The following is a 23,850-nucleotide window of genomic DNA, read 5'->3' on the forward strand; positions in this document are numbered from 1 at the left end:
CACATTAGAGGTTAGGATTTCAGCATATGAATTTTGGAGGGACACAAATAATTCAGTCTATTACAGACTGTTATCCAAAATATATGAAGAAATCTTAAATTCTTAAAACTTGACAATAAGAAAACAACCTTATTAAAAATTGGCCAACAACCTTAACAGATACCTTCAAAAATATACAGATGGCAAATAAGTATATAAAATGTTGCTCTTAGGTTCTTTCTCTATGTCTGCATCTTTTTTCCTGTCCTGAAGAACCTAGGGGCAGGACAGGAATAAAGACGCAGATGTATAGAATGGACTTGAGGACACGGGGAGGGGGAAGGGTAAGCTGGGACAAAGTGAGAGAGTGGCATGGACATATATACACTACCAAATGTAAAATAGATAGCTAGTGGGAAGCAGCCGCATAGCACAGGGAGATCAGCTCGGTGCTTTGTGACCACCTAGAGGGGTGGGATAGGGAGGGTGGGAGGGAGGGAGATGCAAGAGGGAAGAGATATGGGTATATATGTATATGTATAGCTGATTCACTTTGTTATACAGCAGAAACTAACACACCATTGTAAAGCAATTATACTCCAAGAAAGATGTTAAAAAAAATAAAACATTGCTCTTCGTATGTCATCAGAGAAATGTAAATTAAAAAAAAAGAGATACCACTACACACCTATTAGAGTGGCCAAAATCTAGAATACTGATAACACCAAATGCTAACAAAGATGTGGAACAACAGGAATTCTCATTCATTCTTTTTTTTTTTTTTTTTTTTTTTTTTGCCGTATGCGGGCCTCTCAGTGTTGTGGCCTCTCCTCTCCCATTGCGGAGCACAGGCGGCATGTGGGATCTTCCCAGACCGGGGCATGAACCCGTGTCCCCTGCATCAGCAGGCGGACTCTCAACCACTGCGCCACCAGGGAAGCCCCTCATTCGTTCTTGATGGGAATACAAAATGGTACAGATATTTTGGAAAACAATTCAGCAGTTTCTTACAAAACTAAATATACTTTTACAATGCTAGAATCCAGCAATCATACCTTGGTATTTACTAAAAGGAGCTGAAAGCTTGTGTCCACAAAAAATCTGTACACGGGATGTTTATAGAGGCTTTATTCACAATTGCAAAACTTGGAAGCATCTGAGATGTTCTTCAGTTGGTGAATGGATAAATAAACTGTGGTATATCCAGGCAATGGGATAGTATTGAGTGCCAAAAAGAAATGATGTATCAATTCATGAAAAGACATGAAGGACCTTTAAATGCATTTTACTAAGTGAGAGAAGCCAATCTGAGAATACATACTATAGGATTCCAACTATATGATATTCTGGAAAGGACAAAACTATGTAGACAATAAAAAGATCAGTGGTTGCCAGGGACTGCAGGGAAGGAGGAATGGATAGAGCACAGAGTATATTTAAGGCAATGAAAGTACCATGTATGATATTATAATGATGGATATATATCATTATACATTTCTCCAAACTCATTGGCTGTACTATACCATGAGTGATTCCTAATGTAAACTATGGACTTTGAGTGATAATGATGTGTCAGTGTAGTTTCATTAGTTGTAACAGATGTACGTACCACTCTGATCAGCTCTGGTCAGTGGTGGTGTTAGTGGGGGGAATTATGCAACTGTTGTGGTAGGGGGTATATGGGAAATATGTGTACCTTCCACTAAATTTTATTGTGAACCTAAAACTCCTCTAAAAAGTAATGTCTACTTTTAAAATAAAAATAAATAATATCCTCTCAAGGACAAATTAGTTGTTATTTATTAACTATATTAATGAGATACAAGAAATGGATGAAGGATTTGAATAGACAATTTCCAAAAAAGACTGTAAATGGCCAATAAGCACATAAAAAGATGCTCACTTCATTAGTTATTAGAGAAATGCAAGTCAAAACCACAATGAGGTATCATTACAGATCCACTAAGATAATTATAAGTAAAAAGTCAGATAATAGCAGTATTCTTGAGGTTGTAGAGAAATTGGAATCCTCAAACATTGCTGACATATAAATGTATATATCGTAAACGTATATATCATGTAAATGAATATAAATGGTGCCATCCACTTTGGAAAACAGTTGGAAAGTTTCTCTAAATGAAACTAAATCTAAATGATGAACATAGAGTTACCGTATGATCTTACACTTGTACTACTAGGCCTATACTCATGAGAAATGAAAACACAAGTCCACAAAAACTTGTACACAAATATTTATAGCATGGCTGCATTTCTTTCTGGGAGCTCTAGGAGAAAATCCATTTCCTTGTCTTTTCTACCTTCTAAAGGCTTCCTGCATTACAGATATCTCCTCCATCTTCAAAGAGAGCAGTGGCAATGGCCAGCAGAGTCTTTGTCAGATCATATCATTCAGATTCTTACTCTCCTGCCTCACTTTCTTGCTTATGAGAACCCTTATGATTACACCTGAATAATCCAGGATAATCTCCACCATCTCAAATTCACCTCATTAGCAATTTAATTCCCCTACACTTATGTAAAATAAGATATTCACAGGTTTGGGGAATTAGAACATGAATATGTTTAGGGGATAATTATCCTGCTTACCACAGATGACTCCTTTTTTAAATTTATTTTCTACCATTTCTAAATGATTATTTTAAAATTAACCCTAAATTCAACAGATATTACTAAATGAAAATAACCATGTACACTTTTCTGTGTATTCAAACAATGTATTCAAATAATGGGGGAGGTAAGTTATTTTTAATTTCATAATAGCATATGCTAAAATATACATTTTTAATACAGGGATACCAAGTTTATTTTGCATGAAATAACTGACCAAGAACATTTTTTTAAAAAAATTATTTCTGCCTGTGTTTGGTCTTTGTTGCTGAGCGTGGGCTTTCTCTAGTTGCAGCGAGTGGGGGCTACTCTTTGTTGCGGTGTGTGGGCTTCTCATTGCAGTGGCTTCTCTTGTTGCGGAGCACAGGCTCTAGGCGCACAGGCTTCAGTAGTTGTGGCTCGTGGGCTCAGTAGCCGTGGCTCACGGACTCTAGAGCGCAGGCTCAGTCATTGCGGCACACGGGCTTAGTGGCTCCGCGGTATGTGGGATCTTCCCGGACCAGGGCTCGAACCCGTGTCCCCTGCATTGGCAGGCAGATTCTTAACCACTGCGCAACCACGGAAGCCCCCAAGAACATATTTTTAAGAAAAAGTCAGAGTCCATTTTGTTGCTTAGAGGGATAGAATTTTGACTGAGTGATGATATATGCTATGCATGGAGCAGTGTTTTAGCGCTTGTAGTATGTGCAAATCATCCCTGTTTTAAATCACTAGAGTTCTAATTTATACCCCCAAACACTATTTTCTCATGCTTCTTTTACCTGAAATTAAATGGTGCTCTTTAAAAAAATCTAGAAAACAACATTTCCTGGTAAGAAAATGGATCATAGGCATATGTGATTGGCATTTTAGATAATTTACAGTTAGAATGTCAAACTTAATATTGCCTCATAAAAACTGATCTGAGAGTTAACAAAAAATTACCTGGAGGAAGAACAAAATGTACCCGTGAAAGGCAGGATTGACCTGACCTAGTCCCAAGGAAAGCCAGTGGAGTGTTGGGGCAGGCAGGAGCAAGGCAGCGAAGCAAAAAGCAGCTGTATGGGACTGAGGGTGTCTGTGGCTCATGGGAATAAAAACAGATGGAGACGGGTACGGTGAGTATGTGTCATAGTGAAGAGAAAGGTCCCCATAGCCTAAGGTTTGACCACTTCACAGCTATAAGTATTTAAACATTTCCTTTATTTTATTTTGTTTTTAAATTTATTTTATTGAAGTATAGTTGATTTACCATGTTGTGTTATTTTCTACTGTACAACAAAGTGATTTAGTTATACATATATACACATTCTTTGTCATATTCTTTTCCGTTATGGTTTATCACAGGATATTGAATATAGTTCCCTGTCCTATACAGTAGGACCTTGTTGTTTATCCATTCTATACATAATAGTTTCCATCTGCTCATCCCAAACTCCCAGTCCATTCCCCGCCATCCCCACCGCCCTGGCAACCACAAGTCTATTCTCTGTGTCTGTGAGTCTGTTTCTGTTTTGTAGATAAGTTCATTTGTGTCGTATTTTAAATTCCACATATAAGTGATATCATATGGTATTTCTCCTTCTCTTTCTGACTTTACATAGTATGACAATCTCTAGGTCTATCCATGTTGCTCGAATGACATTATTTCATTCTTTTCATGGCCGAGTAGTATTCCATTGTATATATGTATCACATCTTCTTTATCCATTCATCTGTTGATGGGCATTTAGTTTGTTTGCATGTCTTGGCTATTGTAAACAGTGCTGCTAAGAACATTGGGATGCATGTATCTTTTCAAATTATAGTTTTCTCTGGATATATGCCCAGGAGGGGGATTGTTGGATCATATGGTAAATGAATCAGTTATATATCTATACATATGTTCCCATATCTCTTCCCTCTTGTGTCTCCCTCCCTCCCACCCTCCCTATCCCACCCCTCCAGGCGGGCACAAAGCACCGAGCTGATCTCCCTGTGCTATGTGGCTGCTTCCCAATAGCTATCTACCTTACGTTTGGTAGTGTATATATGTCCATGCCTCTCTCTCGCTTTGTCACAGCTTACCCTTCCCCCTCCCCATATCCTCAAGTCCATTCTCTAGTAGGTCTGTGTCTTTATTCCTGTCTTACCCCTAGGTTCTTCATGACTTTTTTTTCTTAAATTCCATATATATGTGTTAGCATATGATATTTGTCTCTCTCTTTCTGACTTACTTCACTCTGTATGACAGACTCTAGGTCTATCCACCTCATTACAAGTAGCTCAATTTCGTTTCTTTTTATGGCTGAGTAATATTCCATTGTATATATGTGCCACATCTTCTTTATCCATTCATCTGATGATGGACACTTAGGTTGTTTCCATCTCCGGGCTATTGTAAATAGAGCTGCAACGAACATTTTGGTACATGACTCTTTTTGAATTATGGTTTTCTCAGGGTATATGCCCTGTAGTGGGACTGCTGGGTCATATGGTAGTTCTATTTGTAGTTTTTTAAGGAACCTCCATACTGTTCTCCACAGTGGCTGTATCAATTTACATTCCCACCAACAGTGCAAGAGGGTTCCTTTTCTCCACACCATCTCCAGCATTTATTGTTTCTAGATTTTTTGATGATGGCCATTCTGACTGGTGTGAGATGATATCTCATTTTAGTTTTGATTTGCATTTCTCTAATGATTAGTGATGTTGGGCATTCTTTCATATGTTTGTTGGCAGTCTGTATAACTTCTTTGGAGAAATGTCTATTTAGGTCTTCTGCCAATTTTTGGATTGGGTTGTTTGTTTTTTTGTTATTAAGCTGCATGAGCTGCTTGTATATTTTGGAGATTAATCCTTTGTCAGTTGCTTCATTTGCAAATATTTTCTCCCATCTTGAGGGTTGTCTTTTGGTATTGTTTATGGTTTCCTTTGCTGTGCAAAAGCTTTGAAGTTTCATTAGCTCCCATTTGTTTCTTTTTGTTTTCATTTCCATTTCTCTAGGAGGTGGGTCAAAAAGGATCTTGCTGTGATTTATATCATAGAGTGTCCTGCCTATGTTTTCCTCTAAGAGTTTTCCTCTAATAGTTTCTGGCCTTACATTTAGGTCTTTAATCCATTTTGAGCTTATTTTGGTGTATGGTGTTAGGGCGTGATCTAATCTCATACGTTTACATGTACCTGTCCTGTTTTCCCAGCATCACTGATTGAAGAGGCTATGCTTTCTCCACTGTACATTCCTGCCTCCTTTATCAAAGATAAGGTGACCATATGTGCATGGGCTTATCTCTGGGCTTTCTATCCTGTTCCATTGATCTGTCTTTCTGTTTTTGTGCCAGTACCATACTGTCTTGATTACTGTAGCTTTGTAGTATAGTCTGAAGTCAGGGAGCCTGATTCCTGCAGCTCCGTTTTTTGTTCTCAAGATTGCTTTGGCTATTTGGGGTGTTTTGTGTTTCCATACATATTGTGAAATATTTTGTTCTAGTTCTGTGAAAAATGCCAGTGGTCATTTGATAGGGATTGCATTGAATCTGTAGATTGCTTTGGGTAGTAGAGTCATTTTCACAATGTTGATTCTTCCAATCCAAGAACATGGTATATCTATCCATCTATTTGTATCATCTTTAATTTCTTTCATCAGTGTCTTATAATTTTCTGCATATAGGTCTTTTGTCTCCTTAGGTAGGTTTTATCCTAGATATTTTATTCTTTTTGTTGCAGTGGTAAATGGGAGTGTTTTCTTGATTTCACTTTCAGATTTTTCATTAGTGTATAGGAATGCCAGAGATTTCTGTGCATTAATTTTGTATCCTGCTACTTTACCAAATTCATTGATTAACGCTAGTAGTTTTCTGGTAGCATCTTTAGGATTCTCTATGTATAGTATCATGTCATCTGCAAACAGTGACAGCTTTACTTCTTCTTTTCTGATTTGGATTCCTTATATTCCCTTTTCTTTGATTGCTGTGGCTAAAACTTCCAAAACTATGTTGAACAAGCGTGGTGAGAGTGGGCAACCTTGTCTTGTTCCTGATCTTAGTGGAAATGCGTTCAGTTTTTCACCATTGAGGATGATGTTGGCTCTGGGTTTGTCATATATGGCCTTTATTATGTTGAGGATAGTTCCCTCTATGCCTACTTTCTGCAGGGCTTTTATCATAAATGGGTGTTGAATTTTGTCGAAAGCTTTCTCTGCACCTATTGTGATGATCATATGGTTTTTCTCCTTCAATTTGTTAATATGGTGTATCACGTTGATTGATTTGCATATATTGAAGAATCCTTGCATTCCTGGAATAAACCCCACTTGATCATGGTGTATGATCCGTTTAATGTGCTGTTGGATTCTGTTTGCTAGTATTTTGTTGAGGATTTTTGCGTCTATCTTCATCAGTGATATTGGCCTGTAGTTTTCTTTCTTTGTGACATCCTTGTCTAGTTTTGGTATCAGGGTGATGGTGGCCTCGTAGAATGAGTTTGGGAGTGTTCCTCCCTCTGCTATATTTTGGAGGAGTTTGAGAAAGATAGCTCTTTTATAAATTTTTGATAGAATTCGCCTTTGAAGCCATCTGATCCTGGGCTTTTGTTTGTTGGAAGATTGTTAATCACAGTTTCAATTTCAGTGCTTGTGATAGGTCAGTTCATATTTTCTTTTTCTTCCCGATTCAGTCTTGGCAGGTTGTGCATTTCTAAGAATTTGTCCATTTCTTCCAGGTTGTCCATTTTATTGGCATAGAGTTGCTTGTAGTAATCTCTCATGATCTTTTGCATTTCTGCAGTGTCAGTTGTTACGTCTCCTTTTTCATTTCTAATTCTATTGATTTGAGTCTTCTCCCTTTTTTTCTTGATGCGTCTGGCTAATGGTTTATCAATTTTGTTTATCGTCTCAAAGAACCAGCTTTTAGTTTTATTGATCTTTGATATTGTTTCCTTCCTTTCTTTTTCATTTATTTCTGATCTGATTTTTATGATTCCTTTCTATCTGCTAACTTTGGGGCTTTTTTGTTCTTCTTTCTCTAATTGCTTTAGGTGCAAGGTTAGGTTGTTTATTCGAGATGTTTCCTGTTTCTTAAGGTAGGATTGTATTGCTATAAACTTCCCTCTTAGAATGGCTTTTGCTGTATCCCATAGATTTTGGGTCATCGTGTCTCCATTGTCATTTGTTTCTAGGTATTTTTTTAATTTCCTCTTTGATTTCTTCAGTGATCACTTCGTTATTAAGTAGTGTATTGTTTAGCCTCCATGTGTTTGTATTTTTTACAGATCTTTTCCTGTAATTGATATCTAGTCTCATAGCATTGTGGTCGGAAAAGACAGTTGATACAATTTCAGTCTTCTTAAATTTGCCAAGGCTTGATTTGTGACCCAAGATATGATCTATCCTGGAGAATATTCCATGAGCACTAGAGAAAAATGTTTATTCTGTTGTTTTTGGATGGAATGTCCTATAAATATCAATTAAGTCCATCTTGTTTAATGTATCATTTAAAGCTTGTGTTTCCTTATTTATTTTCATTTTGGATGATCTGTCCATTGGTGAAAGTGGGGTGTTAAAGTCCCCTACTATGAATGTGTTACTGTCGATTTCCCCTTTTATGGCTGTTAGTATTTGCCTTATGTATTGAGGTGCTCCTATGTTGGATGCATAAATATTTACAATTGTTATATCTTCTTCTTGGATTGATCCCTTGATCATTATGTAGTGTCCTTCTTTGTCTCTTCTAATAGTCTTTATTTTAAAGTCTATTTTGTCTGATAAGAGAATTGCTATTCCAGCTTTCTTTTGATTTCCATTTGCATGGAATATCTTTTTCCATCCCCTCACTTTCAGTCTGTATGTGTCCCTAGGTCTGAAGTGGGTGTCTTGTAGACAGCATATATATGGGTCTTGTTTTTGTATCCATTCAGCCAGTCTGTGTCTTTTGGTGGGAACATTTAATCCATTTACATTTAAGGTAATTATTGTTATGTATGTCCTAGTCCCATTTTCCTAATTTTTTTGGATTTGTTATTGTAGGTCTTATCCTTCTCTTGTGTTTCTTGCCTAGAGAAGTTCCTTTAGCATTTCTTTTAAAGCTGGTTTGGCATTGCTGACTCTCTCAGTTTTTGATTGTTTGTAAAGGTTTTAATTTCTCCATAAAATCTGAATGAGATGCTTGCTGGGTAGAGTAATCTGGGTTGCAGGTTTTTCTTCTTCATCACTTTAAATAGGTCTTGCCAGTCCCTTCTGGCTTGCAGAGTTTCTGCTGAGAAGATCAGCTGATAATTTTATGGAGATTCCCTTGTGTGTTATTTGTTGTTTTTCCCTTGCTGCTTTTAATATGTTTTCTTTGTATTTAATTTTTGACAGTTTGATTAGTATGTGTCTTGGTGTATTTCTCCTTGGATTTATCCTGTATGGGACTCTCTGTGCTTTCTGGACTTGATTAACTATTTCCTTTCCCATATTAGGGAAGTTTTCAACTATAATCTCTTAAAATATTTTCTCAGTCCCTTTCTTTTTCTCTTCTTCTTCTGGAACCCCTATAATTCGAATGTTGGTGCTTTTAATGTTGTCCCAGAGGTCTCTGAGACTGTCCTCAGTTCTTTTCATTCTTTTTTCTTTATTCTGCTCTGCAGTAGTTATTTCCACTATTTTATCTTCCAGGTCACTTATCCGTTCTTCTGCCTCAGTTATTCTGCTCTTGATCCCATCTAGAGTATTTTTAATTTTATTTATTGTGTTGCTCATCATTGTTTGTTTCCTCTTTAGTTCTTCTAGGTCCTTGTTAAATGTTTCTTGCATTTTGTCTATTCTATTTCCAAGATTTTGGATCATCTTTACTATCATTCTTCTGAATTCTTTTTTCAGGTAGACTGCCTATTTCCTCTTCATTTGTTAGGTCTGGTGGGTTTTTATCTTGCTCCTTCATATGCGGTGTGTTTTTCTGTCTTCTCATTTTGCTTATCTTACTGTGTTTGGGGTCTCCTTTTTGCAGGCTGCAGGTTCGTAGTTCCTGTAGTTTTTGGTGTCTGTCCCCAGTGGCTAAGGTTGGTTCAGTGGGTTGTGTAGGCTTCCTGATGGAGGGGACTAGTGCCTGTGTTCTGGTGGATGAGGCTGGATCTTGTCTTTCTTGTGGGCAGGTCCATGTCTGGTGGTATGTTTTGGTGTGTCTGTTGAGTTATTATGATTTTAGGGAGCCTCTCTGCTAATGGATGGGGTTGTGTTCCTGTCTTGCTAGATGTTTGGCATAGGATGACCAGCACTGTAGCCTGCTGGTCGTTGAGTGAAGCTGGGTGCTGGTGTTGAGATGGAGATCTCTGGGAGATTTTCACTGTTTGATATTATGTGGAGCTGGGAGTTCTCTTGTGGACCAGTGTCCTGAACTTGGCTCTCACACCTCAGAATCACAGCACTAACTCCTGGCTGCAGCACCAAGAGCCTTTCATCCACACGGCTCAGAATAAAAGGGAGAAAAAGTAGAAAGGAAGGAAGGAAGGAAGGAAGAGGGAAGGAGGGAGGGAGGGAGGGAGGGAGGGAGGAGGGAAGGAAGAAAAAAAGAAAGAAAAGATAAAGTAAAATAAAATAAAGTAAGATAAAATATAATAAAGTTATTAAAATAAAAAAATAATTATTGAGATAAAAAACGGACGGATAGAATCCTCAGACACATGGTGGAAGCAAAGCTATACAGACAAAACATCACACAGAAGCATACACATACACACTCACAAAATGAGGAAAAATCATAAATCTTGCTCTCAAAGTCCACCTCCTTAATCTGAGATGATTCGTTGTATATTCATGTATTTCACAGACGCAGCGTACATCATGTTGATTGTGGAGCTTTAATCCGCTGCTTCTGAGGCTGCTGGAAGAGATTTCCCTTTCTCTTCTTTGTTGTCACAGCTCCCTGGGGCTCAGCTTTGGATTTGGCCCCGCCTCTGCGTGTAGGTCGCCGGAGGGCGTCTGTTCTTTTCTTAGACAGGACGGGGTTAAAGGAGCCGCTGATTCGGGGGCTCTGGCTCACCCGGGCGTGGGGGGGGGGGGGGGGAAGGGAGGGGCACGGAGTGCGGGGCGGGCCTGCGGCGGCAGAGGCCGGCGTGATGTTGCACCAGCCTGAGGCGTGCCGTGCGTTCTCCCGGGGAAGTTGTCCTTGGATCACGGGACCCTGGCCGTGGCGGGCCGCACAGGCTTCCCGGAAGGGGGTCGTGGATAGTGACCTGTGCTTGCACACAGTCTTCTCGGTGGCGGCAATAACAGCCTTAGTGTCTCAGGCCCGTCTCCGGGGTCCGCGCTGATAGCCGTGGCTCGCGCCCGTCTCTGTAGCTCCTTTAAGCATCGCTCTTAATCCCCTCTCCTCGCGGACCAGGAAACAAAGAGGAAAGAAAAAGTCTCTTGCCTCTTCGGCAGGTACAGACTTCTCCCCGGACTCCCTCCTGGCTAGCCCTGGCGCAGTAACCCCCTGCAGGCTGTGCTCACGCGGCCAAGCCCAGTCCTTTCCCTGCGCTCCCGCTCCCACCGAAGCCGAGCCTCAGCTCGCAGCCCGGCCCGCCCTGGCGGGGGAGCAGACAAGCCTCTCGGGCTGGTGAGTGCCGGTCAGCCCTGAACCTCTGTGCGGGAATCTCTCGGCTTTGCCCTCCGCACCCCTGTTGCTGTGCTCTCCTCCGCAGCTCCGAAGCTTACCCGCTCCGCCACCCGCAGTCTCCACCCGCAAAGGGGCTTCCTAGTGTGTGGAAAGCTTTCCTCCTTCACAGCTCCCTCCCACTGGTGCAGGTACCATCCCTGTCCTTTTGTCTCTGTTTATTCTTTTTTCTTTTTCCCTACCCAGGTACGTGGGGGGTTTCTTGCCCTTTGGGAGGTCTGAGGTCTTCTGCCAGTGTTCAGTAGGTGTTCTGTAGGAGTTGCTCCACGTGTAGATGTATTTCTGGTGTATCTGTGTGGAGGAAGGTGATCTCCACGTCTTACTCTTCCGCCATCTTCCCGGAAGCCCATTTCCTTTATTTTAATGACATCATGCTTATGCAGAAGATAAAACTAACTCTTTCTTTCTTTCTTTCTTTCTTTCTTTTTTGCGGTATGCGGGCCTCTCACTGTTGTGGGCTCTCCCGTTGCGGAGCACAGCCTCCGGACGCGCAGGCCTGGCGGCCATGGCTCACGGGCCTAGCTGCTCCGCGGCATGTGGGATCTTCCCGGACCGGGGCAGGAACCCGCGTCTCCTGCATCGGCAGACTCTCAACCACTGCGCCACCAGGGAAGCCCAAAACTAACTCTTTATTGCAAGTTTTTCCACAAATTGATAATCAGACAGCTGGACATAGCCAAGATCAGTCAGAGCTGAAGAGCTGCTGTAAGGTCTATGCAGGAACACACATTCTTAGAATTATAGTGCCTCTTGTTTTCGGATCCACACCTGTGCATCCTCTTCCACTATTGATTTCAGCAAATAACCCAAGGACTGGAAAGCAAAATGCTCTCTCCTCCTCACCAGTTCAGCCTACAGACATGGGGAAAAGATGCTCTCAAATATTATCTTCAACTCTGTTAATGACACTGAACTCAAGGTGGAAAAGGGTAATGGCTCATCATGGAATTTTTTTAAACCTATCTATTCAGATATATTTCATTTTTCTGGAGTTCTGATATCACTTGTAGTTTAAAATAATACCATCATTTTATAATCCAACACATGTAGTCTGTGCCATATTAATTAAATTATTGTATAACACATTTTCATATTTTTCCAGTCTTTATTTTGTTTTCCTGATAGTTTTTACACTGTTTTTCAATTCTTAGACATTCTGCATCAGGTAATTGATTGATTCATTCATAATGCATTTAAAATATGAATTGAGCCCTCAAGTGAACCAGGTATTATATTTAAATCCTTGGACTAACAAGGTCAGTAGACATATATTTTGCTCTCAAGGAGCCCAAGTTCTTGTTTTGGGTGACATTACCTAAGAACAAGGGAATGGATTTTGCTTTTAATTTGTCTTTTCATATTTTTTTCAAGGACTTCTTCTAATTTTTACATGGAAACATTTATATCAGCATTTTGATCTTAGGATCCTATTTTGTTCTTTAAAATGCTTTCATTGACTCTAGTGTTTTATTTCGTGTTTTTGGTATAATTGCTTAAATTTAATGCATCAGTAGTTTTGTACTGTCATATATAAAAGCTGTTAAAAGATTACTCAGAATTATCAAAATATATTTTCATGTGTAAAGTCACAAATATATTGTGATCATTTTTTATAATAGAATTTTTTTTTTAGTTTCTTTATACAACAAATAATTATTGAGCACTTTCTATGAGTCAGAAACTGATGGGAATTCATCAGTGTACAAAAAAGATCAGTCTTTTTGACTTTGGCCTACACAAAGCTTCCTTTCTAGAAGTTATAGAGGAAAGGGAAATAGGGTTCAGAAACAGAACATTACATAATTGTACTATAGTAAGTATGATTGGGATTTTCTGGGTATAACAGTAACACCTAAAATAAATATCTAACATAAGTATGGGATAACAGAGAAGGTATGGCATCAGAGTATTTTTGCATGATTCTGATTTTTTTTTTGAAGTGGCATTTACAAGAAATGTGGATGTAGGGCTTATAGAAAAGATGCTTAATTATATATGTAAATATATATATAAATTATATATATATAATTGTTCCTATTAAAGAATTGTAATTTTTTATTTGTTCATTCAACAAAAATTTATATTTCTAGCAGGGACTAGACTAATTAGTAAATACATAGTGGAAGAAAACACACTATATACCTTAATGGAATTCATAATCCAAAGGATTGTTTAATTACCTCACTGTAGTGTACAAATATCCCATATTCACTAGATAATTATGTGGGAATATATTGGAATATGTTACATATAAAATACCACATTAAATAGAAAGATTAGGAATAAACAAAATTGTACTTTAGGTAAGCATACTTCTTTATTTGGAAAATAAAAATTTGGCTCTTTTTTAAGGGATTATTCAACTAGTTTGTCATGAAATATACCTATCCTGAGATTTTCTAGCCTATACATTAATTTCTTATGTGTATTTTTCTATTGCTGCAAAGATTCAAAAATAATCATCCTTCTTTGCTATATTGATGCCTATGCCATTTCTGAATTCATGCATGGTTTTATCTTAAATGTATAGAAACAGAAAGTCATACTGAAAGTCATACTGAAATTTGTAGAGCTGTTTGAGTGCTTATTTACAAACATATTACATTTCTTCTATGTTCTACTTAATTAAAAATTATGACTATATTCTTGAATAAACAAACAAGTAAGGAGGACTTGTCACCTGTTAGTGACACTGAACAAAGTCAGGGGCACACTCATGATGTGGATAGAAGTCAATAGGATCTGATGGTCTCCCAATGAAATGCATGTGCAGTCCATACTAATTAGCCTGTAAATCAGACTGACACTTGAGTTTATTTGGGCCAGAAAGACTACCTACTGTCAAGCAATCAAGCACTACCCCTTTAATTGCAATTTATAACAACAACCACGCTTTATTGATCCTAGCAACACTTATACCACAGCAGTATCATTATTTGACTTTATTTTAACAGCTTTGAAAGGTTAGGAAATTAGAAACCACTGTACAAGAGACCATTAAAAATTGAGTTGCTTACATTGCTTCACGCTCTATTTTAACAATGCTAACTATATTTATGGAATTATATAAAAAGAGAAGGAAAAGGGGACTTAATATTTATTAGGCACCTAATAAGAGCTAGTACTTCCTTACAGTGAATATTACTTTGCAATCACCAAAAAAAAGAAAAAAAAATACATAAAAGCAGGGAGGATCAATATTGTTATTTGCATTTTACAGATAAGCTGCAGCTTAGAGGTTAAGTAAACTTCCCAGAACTTTAATGTTAAAATGTTAAGGGCTTCCCTGGTGGCGCAGTGGTTGGGAGTCTGCCTGCAGATGTAGGGAACGCGGGTTCGTGCCCCGGTCCAGGAAGATCCCACATATCGCGGAGTAGCTGGGCCTGTGAGACATGGCCGCTGAGCCTGCGCGTCCGGAGCCTGTGCTCCGCAACAGGAGAGGCCACAGCAGTGAGAGGCCTGCATACCGCAAATAAAAAAAAAAAATTAAAAAAAAAAAAGTTAAAATCAACTCTCTTACTCCAAAGCATGTGTTTAATTTCTTGTATAATTTCTTGCAAGATTTTTGCACACTGGCCATTCTATGATATGGTGTTATCATGACACACTCTAAGTGATATTTAAAGTGTGAAGACAGCACATCCACATGAGTTTTGTGCCCAATATGGTTTTTAAAACATAAAACATCAGTGTATGATCACTCTTATTTGTCAGTTGTATTAACTTTTATAAACCTAGTTATTTTTTTTTCCATATTTAAACATTAGAGTTGTGGAGTTTCAATTTGGAATTTTCAGCTAATTAGACAATGTAAGCAGCATGCCTAGTAAGAAAACTTTTAGAGTTTCAGTGAATATTTAGGCAATATTTGGTGAATATGAAGAGTAGCTTAAAGTTTGGCCTTTCATTTATTTTCCCCCAATTTAAAAAGACTACCGACTTAATTTAATTTTGATAATTAAAACTTGCGTATATTTCAGGTATACAAATAGATGAATTGATATATATGTATACATTGTGAAATATTCACCACAATCAAGCTAATTAACATATCCATTACCTCATCTAGTTAGCATTTGAGATGGGGGGGAAGTGAGAAACTTAAGATTCACCCTTTTAACAAATTTCAAATATATAATACAATATTGTTAACTATAATCACATTGTTGTACCTTAAATCTGCAGAACTTATTTATATTGCGTAACTAAACTGTGTACCCCTTGACCAGTATCTTCCCATATCTCACTCTCCTTAGCTACTGAGAGCCACCATTCTGCTCTCTGTTTTTATGAAATTGACATTTCATATTCCACATATGATTGAGAACATGCAGTATTTGTTACTCTGCATCTGGCTTATTTCACTTATAAAGTTTTTGGGTTTATGCATGTTGTCACAAATGATAGGGTTTCCTTCTTTTTTAAGGCTGACTAATATTTCAGTTTGTGTGTGTGTGTATGTGCGCACACGCATATATATATAGCCAAATATATAGTCACATTTCCTTTATCCATCCGTCAACGAACATTTGGGAATGTAAATTGGTACAACCATTTTGGGAAAACACTATGGAGTTTCCTCAAAATATTAACAATATAACTACATTTTAATCCAGTAATCTCACTTCTGGATATATATTCAAAGGATATGAAATCAGTATCTCAAGGAGATTTCCACACTCCTATGTTCATTTCAGCATTATTCACAATAGCAAAGATATGGAAACAACCTAAACATCCTCCATGAATGGATAAAGTTTGTCATTTCTTATACATACTTTCTGAGTAGACCTGAGTGATCGCTTAGTTATTACAATTCTTCATGAATCCTCTGTAAATCTCTGACTAGATTTAAGCCAGATTTAGTCTGGTTTACAGGAAGGGACCAAAAGGTGGAGGCTCTAAACTTCCTCTTTGTATCATCTGGAGTAGCTCTACTTCTAAACCTTTCATTTGTTATACTTCCACAAAATTTCATTCACAGAATGAATAAATCAGTAAACTTTATAGTATTAATTAAATTAAAAGTCATGGATCTAGTCCAATGTCCTCATTTTTGCAGGTGAAGAAATGGAGATTCAAAGAAGTAAAGGACCTGTCTCAAAGTCACAGTACTAGTAAGTAATATCTGCACATCTAGAGTCAGATGTCAGACTGTTTGACCTGAGTTCTATCCATTGCATAATAATAGCTTTTCATTTCAGACACAGTGTTGGAAAGTCTATAAAACTCTGTTTCCATCCCTGACATATGGTCATTGGCACTAATTGCATGTCACCTGTGTTCAGTTCTGCTATACACTTTGGAAGTTGCTTAGAAACTGTTACAGGATGTTCATTTTAGAAAAGACAGTGTAACTCATGAGATGGTGTCGCAAAAGAAAGCTGGCATCCATTTCAGGACCTGCCATGTCCTAGGTGCTTAATAAGAATCATTCCATTTAATCTTCAAAAACTATTGTAAGGGTTTTATCCCTATTTTAGAAATAAACTAAGGCTCTAAGGTGGTTGGTAGTTTGCCCTAGTACATAGAACTATTTAATGTCAGAGCTGGTTTCAAATCTAAATCTGACTTCAAAGGTGCCATTTTTTGTACTGTACAATTCTGAAATTAAAGACAGGGATCGATACAAATAGTACGTAATTCCAAACTAGTGTGATATACACAGTTGTATGATATAGTGCCAAGAGGAAACTAGTGAAAGATCAACTTGAGTTGACACTGTAAAGGTTGATATGTTCTTGTTATTGACTCCAAACTAGCAATTCTTGGAAAGCTTGTTACTATGAAGACATTATATATAATAGTATCTGTAAATGACTGGAAAAATATTTGCAACACATACATAATGACATTACAGGTAGAGATTGCTAACTTGTCAAGATAAAGTAGAATGGGAATTTCAAAAAACGGAGGCTTTATTATAGCTGTTGGAATATGAATGAATTATTGAAGAAAACAAATGGCATTTTGTAGCTGGATGGGATATAGATATGTGAGGTTGGATAAAATAATTTCTTTCAAGATGGAAGTATGAGAAGCATGGAGGTGGAAATGAATAGGGACATTTTGGCAATAGGGGATAGACTTCAAATATGGTAAGGAAGAGTTGAGATGTTATTTCAAAAGGTTGAACTGGGATTCTTTGGTGGAAGTTTTGAAGCCTGATCTAAAAAATTATATTTTACTATATAAACAAAAAATGGATATTGATGGTGTTGGTCTTTTGTTATTATTATTATTTATTTGTTGTTCTAATCTGTGCAATCCTGTAATCAGAACCGTGCCTTGGAAAAATTATGATAGCATTATGATGGACGGACTACATAGATGAAAAATCAGAAGTGAGGAGACCAAGTAGCTGGTGTGAAAAAAGTAACGAGGCAAACATTCCTCCTCAATTTCTATCTATTTTTATCTGTTAAAGATAATGACATCTCCCCTTCCCAGTGCTTGTAATTGCTCAGATTTCTGTAGTAACTTTGAGGAGAAAATACTACTGATCTCATGTACCAGACCTTAGCTCAATCTTGCCTCAAAGAAACAAACATAAAATTCCATAGATTCAATATCCAATTTCCTCCCAGTTGTCCTTTTCCTGATAAATGTTTGTTGAATGAATGAATAAATCTCTTTTCTATCTGCTTTTCTATCTTGAAAATTCCTGTCATGTAGAGGAGAAGACAGATGTCATGATAGCTTTATTATCCCGGAAACCTGTCTCTTCCTAGAGAAGTCTTTCTGAGTGAAAACTTTCCTTGTGCTTTGAAGATACCAGTTTGCCTAAAATTTGCACTTTAGTTGGAGGAAAGGAAAAAGTAAGGGATACTTGTTTTTCTCATAAGGAGCATAAACAAATAGGACGTGCCTGTGCTGCCTTTAAAGCATTGTGCCCATATAATGAAGGAACAACAAAAAAATGAAAAAAGGCTTTATGCAAATTAAGAATCATTTAGCTTCTTAAAGGTCAACTGCTTGGTTTTAACATTCAAATAGGGAGGAAAGAGCTTTAAAAGGTCTCTGCCCTCATGTTAGATAAACCATGGACAGATAAACAGGACAACTTGTAGCACTCTCCTCATTTTAGAAACCTTCTTATTCCAGGAATTGTATGCGTTCATTAATGAGTCTGACCAGTACCACCCAAATACTCTGCTGCTTCCTAACTGTGATCCCACAAGTAGTGGAAACAATATGCTTTCTTCTTACTCAGTTGAATTCATCATAGCTGTGAAACTTTCTTCAGATTTTCTTTTTCCTGTTTTGTGGATTGCATTTTTGACCCCAGGTTCCCTTTAAGAATGTGCTTCATTTAATTTATATGCATTTGTCTTAGGAACAATACATCTGCTAAATTATCCCTTCTATATTGAATCTCTGCTCTGCTTTCTCAGAGAAAACATAGGCTGCTCCAAACATGGGCTATCCCTCTCAAAGGCAATACCTTTGCCATTAGAGATCTTTTTGCCTAACTGATACATAACATTCTGAACTTCTAAGAAAGTAACACTTTGATGCAGGGGCTATTCAAGTAAATTCTATATATAAGATTTGATATTTTGTTTGGTCAGGTATTTGAAATGAAAAGGTGAGTTAGAGTTTTAGGTGGGAAAGGAAAGTAGCAGTACACCTTTATCAATAGGTGCAATAAAAGTCAAAATAGGCCAACCTTGTGAGGTTTGGTTGAGCACTGAATATCCATAGCACTGTGTCTGGTACACAGAAAAATTATTTGTGGAGTGAATATATATGTTATTGGCTTGTAACTGACACTTCTTTGGTCTTTTCAATGTCTATTTGTGAAATTACTGTAGTCTATCAGGTAAAGGTGACGTTGGATTGGATAGAAATCTAGCATTAGATTTCAAGCAACTGTCTCAAGAATCAATCCTCTGCTTGCCTAAATGTCACTCATTAGCCAAAAAGCTGAGTTTGCGCAGTGACTGAGCTATAGCACTCCAAGTGACTCCTAGTAGCCAATTGTGCTGAGAAGTGAAGATGAACATTGCATACTCAGCTTTGTTTCTTGGTTGTAACTATGATACTGCTAGCAAGACCCAGTGGTATTCCATTTATAGTTTTCTTTTTATACATTCTGAATTGGTCTTTGGGCTAAAAATAGAGGTTCATATGATAGAGATGCAACTTACTTCATAACTCTTTAATCTCTGATATAGGGAAATGAGAGAAAACATTTGCTTTATTTCCCAAGGGGATAAATTAATAAATGTAGTACTATGAAAATTTTAAAGAAAAAGGATTACTGAAAATGTGTTTGAGCATAAAATATATCATTTTATTATGGGAGGTAGTTTGGCACAGAGATTAAGTATATAGATCCTGGGGAAACATAATTTGTGTAAAATAATGGGTTCTACTATGTATATGACCTTGGAAAAGTTTTCAAATGTGTCTGTGCCTCACTTTCTTCCCCTGTAAAAACATCTACCTGAAAGAAAAAGTAAAGCATGAGTCCTTATAAAAGTCTTGTTTTATATTTAAGTTTTCAATAGCACAACTTCTATATGTTAAAAACTATATTAATTTTCTTAGTACATATTCCATTACGCCCTGACTATTTCCCACATAAATTTCCTATTCAAATGCACAGTAAGTTGATAAATACCATTCTTTGCAACTATATCTAAGTCCACTTGAAATATGGCATTAAGAAGAGTAAGGCATGCTGTTTTGGTATTATCTATATCTATAAATCTAAATATCTTTACTATTTATATATATTTCTAACCCTAACTTTTTCAGAATCTTTGGATTAAATTTTTATTTGGAATTTATAATAAAATGCATATACAAATAATGTGATATTGAGGGGGAAATTCAGTTTTACAGATGGCACTTATTAAAGTGATTTAAAGATAATTTTTTTTTTTTTTTTTGCGGTACGCGGGCCTCTTACTGTTGTGGCCTCTCCCGTTGCGGAGCACAGGCTCCGGATGCGCAGGCTCAGCGGCCATGGCTCACAGGCCCAGCCACTCCGCGGCATGTGGGATCCTCCCGGACCGGTGCACAAACCCATGTCCCCTGCATCGGCAGGCGAACTCTCAACCACTGTGCCACCAGGGAAGCCCAGTTTTTACCTTTTTTTGTTTTTACATCTTTATTGGAATATAATTGCTTTACAGTGGTGTGCTAGTTTCTGCTTTATAACAAAGTCAATCAGTTATACATATACATATATACCCATATCTTTTCCCTCTTGCGTCTCCCTCCCTCCCACCCCCCCATCCCACCCCTCTAGGTGGTCACAAAGCACCGAGCTGATCTCCCTGTGCCATGTGGCTGCTTCCCACTAGCTATCTATTTTACGTTTGGTAGTGTATATATGTCCATGCCACTCTCTCGCTTTGTCACAGCTTACCCTTCCCCCTCCCCATATCCTCAAGCCCATTCTCTAGTAGGTCTGTGTCTTTTACCTTTTTTAATGGCAGTAAATGGTTATCCCTCTCCCAGCCTCTCCAGATTCCCACACACCTCAAAAATGAAATTACAAAACAGCAGATTCCATTTTGTCCTGGCAGCCAATTAAATGGCAGTGGGTGTCTGTTTCTGTGTCATTTTCAGAAACAATTGTATCATTAAATCGCTGAAATTGTAGTGTCAGCTGGAAAGAGAGCAAATAGTTAACAAAGGGAGAAAAAAATATGAACAATACAGCTACTTTGATGTCTTCCTGCCCTCCTTTCAAGTGTCTATTGCTGAACAAGCTACAAACAAGATGTGAGGGAGCAAAGACTCATGCAGATGAGCCTGGGTGGATTGTACCTCCCTCTCTGGGAGGATGCTCACACATTTCTTCTGCTCCCACTTGACACCTTAGGCGGACCGCACCAATCAGTGTTTCAGAACACAACTCCCACTGCCCTGCCTCTGTTTCTATCCAATTACTGTTCACTCATGGACTCCACTCTCTCGTCTCCTTTTTAAGATTTATTCATTAATTTATTCAACAAATACCTATGGAGCTCCTACCTTATGCTAGGCACAGTCCAGGCAAAGATACATCAGTGAACAAAACAGACAACAACCCTGCCTTTAAGGAGATTACTTGGAGGTAGTAGAAACAGACAGTAAGTTATTTGCATCATAAATCTGTCAATTATGTAGTTGGGTAAGGGAAATCAAGAGCCAGGGGACTACAGTTTTTAATGGGATAGTCAGAACTTTGGGAGAAAGTGTTTTATGTTGTCCAGAGAGGCACAGAGAATAGTGGCTAATAACACACACTCTTTTATGAGACTGCTGGGTTTCTTAATCTATACAGTTTGTCACTTGTTAGTTGTGTGACCTCCTTAAATTTACTTGATTTCTCCAGGTCTCAGTTCCCCCATCTCTAATATGAGTCTTATATGTAAAGGATTTAGAACATAATACATTGTACACATTACTACAGTGCATGTAGTAAGTACCTAGTAAGTATGATGTGTTCGTTATTATGTTCTGAAAAGAGTGTACACTTCAATTTAGAGATATCTGAGTGTGAAAATATCAAGGACGTACTTCTCACTAACCTGAACCTCATTTGTATGATCAGGAATATTAAGTTAATTCCTATCATTTAATATTATAAGAAAGTTCATATTATGTATTCACAGGAGATCCTTCTTAAATGTCATGCCCTTTCCTCTCTAGATCCAGTTGAAATGCTTTGACGTATTCTCACATTATCCAGCTAGTGAAAATCTTAAGTCTCCTGGTGTCACTCATGGTACTTATTACATACTAGCTTGTGCTGTGTTGCATTTCCTCCTTTCTAAAACATCACGGATAATAAGGCACATGTGTTGATTTAATAGCAGCTTTTCAAGGGGAAGAAACACTCCCACATTAAATGCACCCATCAATTAAATGGTGTGCCCTGATTTTAAACAGATTTAAATGTGAAAAATAAGTGCATCATAGAATCAAGGAAATGTCTTAGTTTCTGTTCGTGTGTCTCATTGCTGCTACTGTGTGATTAACTACTCAGATACTATATAATTCTTTGTATCCTTCTCTTTGCTTAATCCACTGCCTTGTACATTTAAAGAGCTCAATAAAATATTTCCTAGGTGATTGAATAGATGACTGCATAATTCCTTGAACAAAAGAACTCGTTAAGTTTATACATCAAATGAAAACTGATCATGGTTTTTCAAGTTGGGGGCCTTTCTTCATTCAAAATTGCATAAAAAATAGTAAGATACAGTATGGTAGTCTTTTTGAAAAGCAATATGCATGAAGAATGTTTGTTTCCGTAGATTGTACGATTTGTCAGACCTCCTTTTGAGTGCTAATTAGAGAAACTCAATTTGGACTAACGAGCAAAAGAGGGGGATTTTTCTATAAGTTTACAGGATTCTAGCATAAACTCAAGAGCAGAGGCAACTCTGACTGCTCCACTTCCAGCACCAGTTGCTTCATGAGTCACATCTTACTGCTAACAAACCAGTCCTTCCTGAGGGGCGTAATACTGCCGGAGGATCAGGAATTCAGACACAGAGGGGATGGTTTGCTTAGGCTCTGCAGTATCAGTGTTCTCACCTGGAACACTCGATCAGCTGGGGATAATTCAAATAGTTGCGGGCTGGCCTCTCTTCTTTAAACCCTCATCTCCTTCCAGCTAGTCAGGTTTCTGCTAGTAGTTTTCTCAAAGCCCTTCAAGTTTCCTTCACTGCTGGACCCAAAGCCAATGCCACATGTTTTCGGGTTTTGTTATAATAGTACTCATCTTCTATACCGAAGTCAGAGAAGCAGATCACTCTGATGATATGAAATACGGGATTTATTGTAGGGATTTTATGGAATTGTGGCAGCGGAAGGGGGCGTTTATACAACGCTGTTTCCTCTTCATCTGATGTTGAGCTTGAAGTTGCTTTAAGTTGGTTGGGCTGTGAAGTGGAGGAGAGCCAGGACAAAACTGGAACCCATGAGGATAAAGGAGGACCCAGGAAGATAAGCTGGAGCTCAACTCCTGTCTGTCTCTCACCACCACTAATGTTGACGATAAGGTTGAACTGCAGGAGAAGTCGGCAGCTTCACCAAAGGGCCACACATGCATTTAACCTCAGAGAAGCTGAAGGAGCTGCATGCCTCGGTGCTGCCCTGTGTCAGTAAGTCAGCAGACCAGGGCATGTGCCCCAGGGTCTGACTCCCTGCACCCAACTTTGGAGAGAAAAATGGCTCTCACTTCTCTACTTGCGAAATCATGTGCAGGTTTTTCTTGTGACCTAACTAAAAACTATACACAGAATGAATTGTGAGAAATGTTTCAGCTTAGCTAAGGTAACAGTAAAAGACACTGTATACAGTGTGTATCAAAAGTCTTTAAAACATTCATTTCCATTTCTAGAAAATAAGCTTTTGAAGATATAGAAACCCAATCTGGACAAATGAACCAAAAAAAAAAAAAAGAGGAGGATAAAGATATATAGATATATCTTTATATAGATATATATAAAGATATAAGGTTCCTAAGATATCTTCTAGAAAGCCAAGATCAGGACTGTAAATATGCCTCAGGAATGAAAGTCTTTGAGAATTTGTGTCATATTCTCTCTCTGTTCTTTGTTACTGCTTTTTTCCTGTCATTTGTTTTATTTATCCTTCTGACACCAGTCAAGTTTCCTCTGCACAGTCAGTCTGTATGTTAGAACAC

General features: G+C 38.0%; 1 protein-coding gene across 1 annotated transcript in view; it reads left to right on the forward strand.

The window, feature by feature from the left end:
• The window catches only part of PTPRD (protein tyrosine phosphatase receptor type D), a 2,130,336-nt gene that overhangs the window by 265,578 nt on the left and 1,840,908 nt on the right, over positions 1-23,850 (forward strand). Inside the window, exon 2 of the mRNA XM_073806125.1 lies at positions 16,258-16,312. The gene's annotated coding sequence lies outside the window, so the exon portion shown is untranslated. The remainder of the gene's footprint in view (positions 1-16,257; positions 16,313-23,850) is intronic.

The sequence above is a fragment of the Tursiops truncatus genome, chromosome 6 (assembly GCF_011762595.2).
Source record: "Tursiops truncatus isolate mTurTru1 chromosome 6, mTurTru1.mat.Y, whole genome shotgun sequence".
In the NCBI taxonomy this organism is placed as follows: domain Eukaryota; kingdom Metazoa; phylum Chordata; class Mammalia; order Artiodactyla; family Delphinidae; genus Tursiops; species Tursiops truncatus.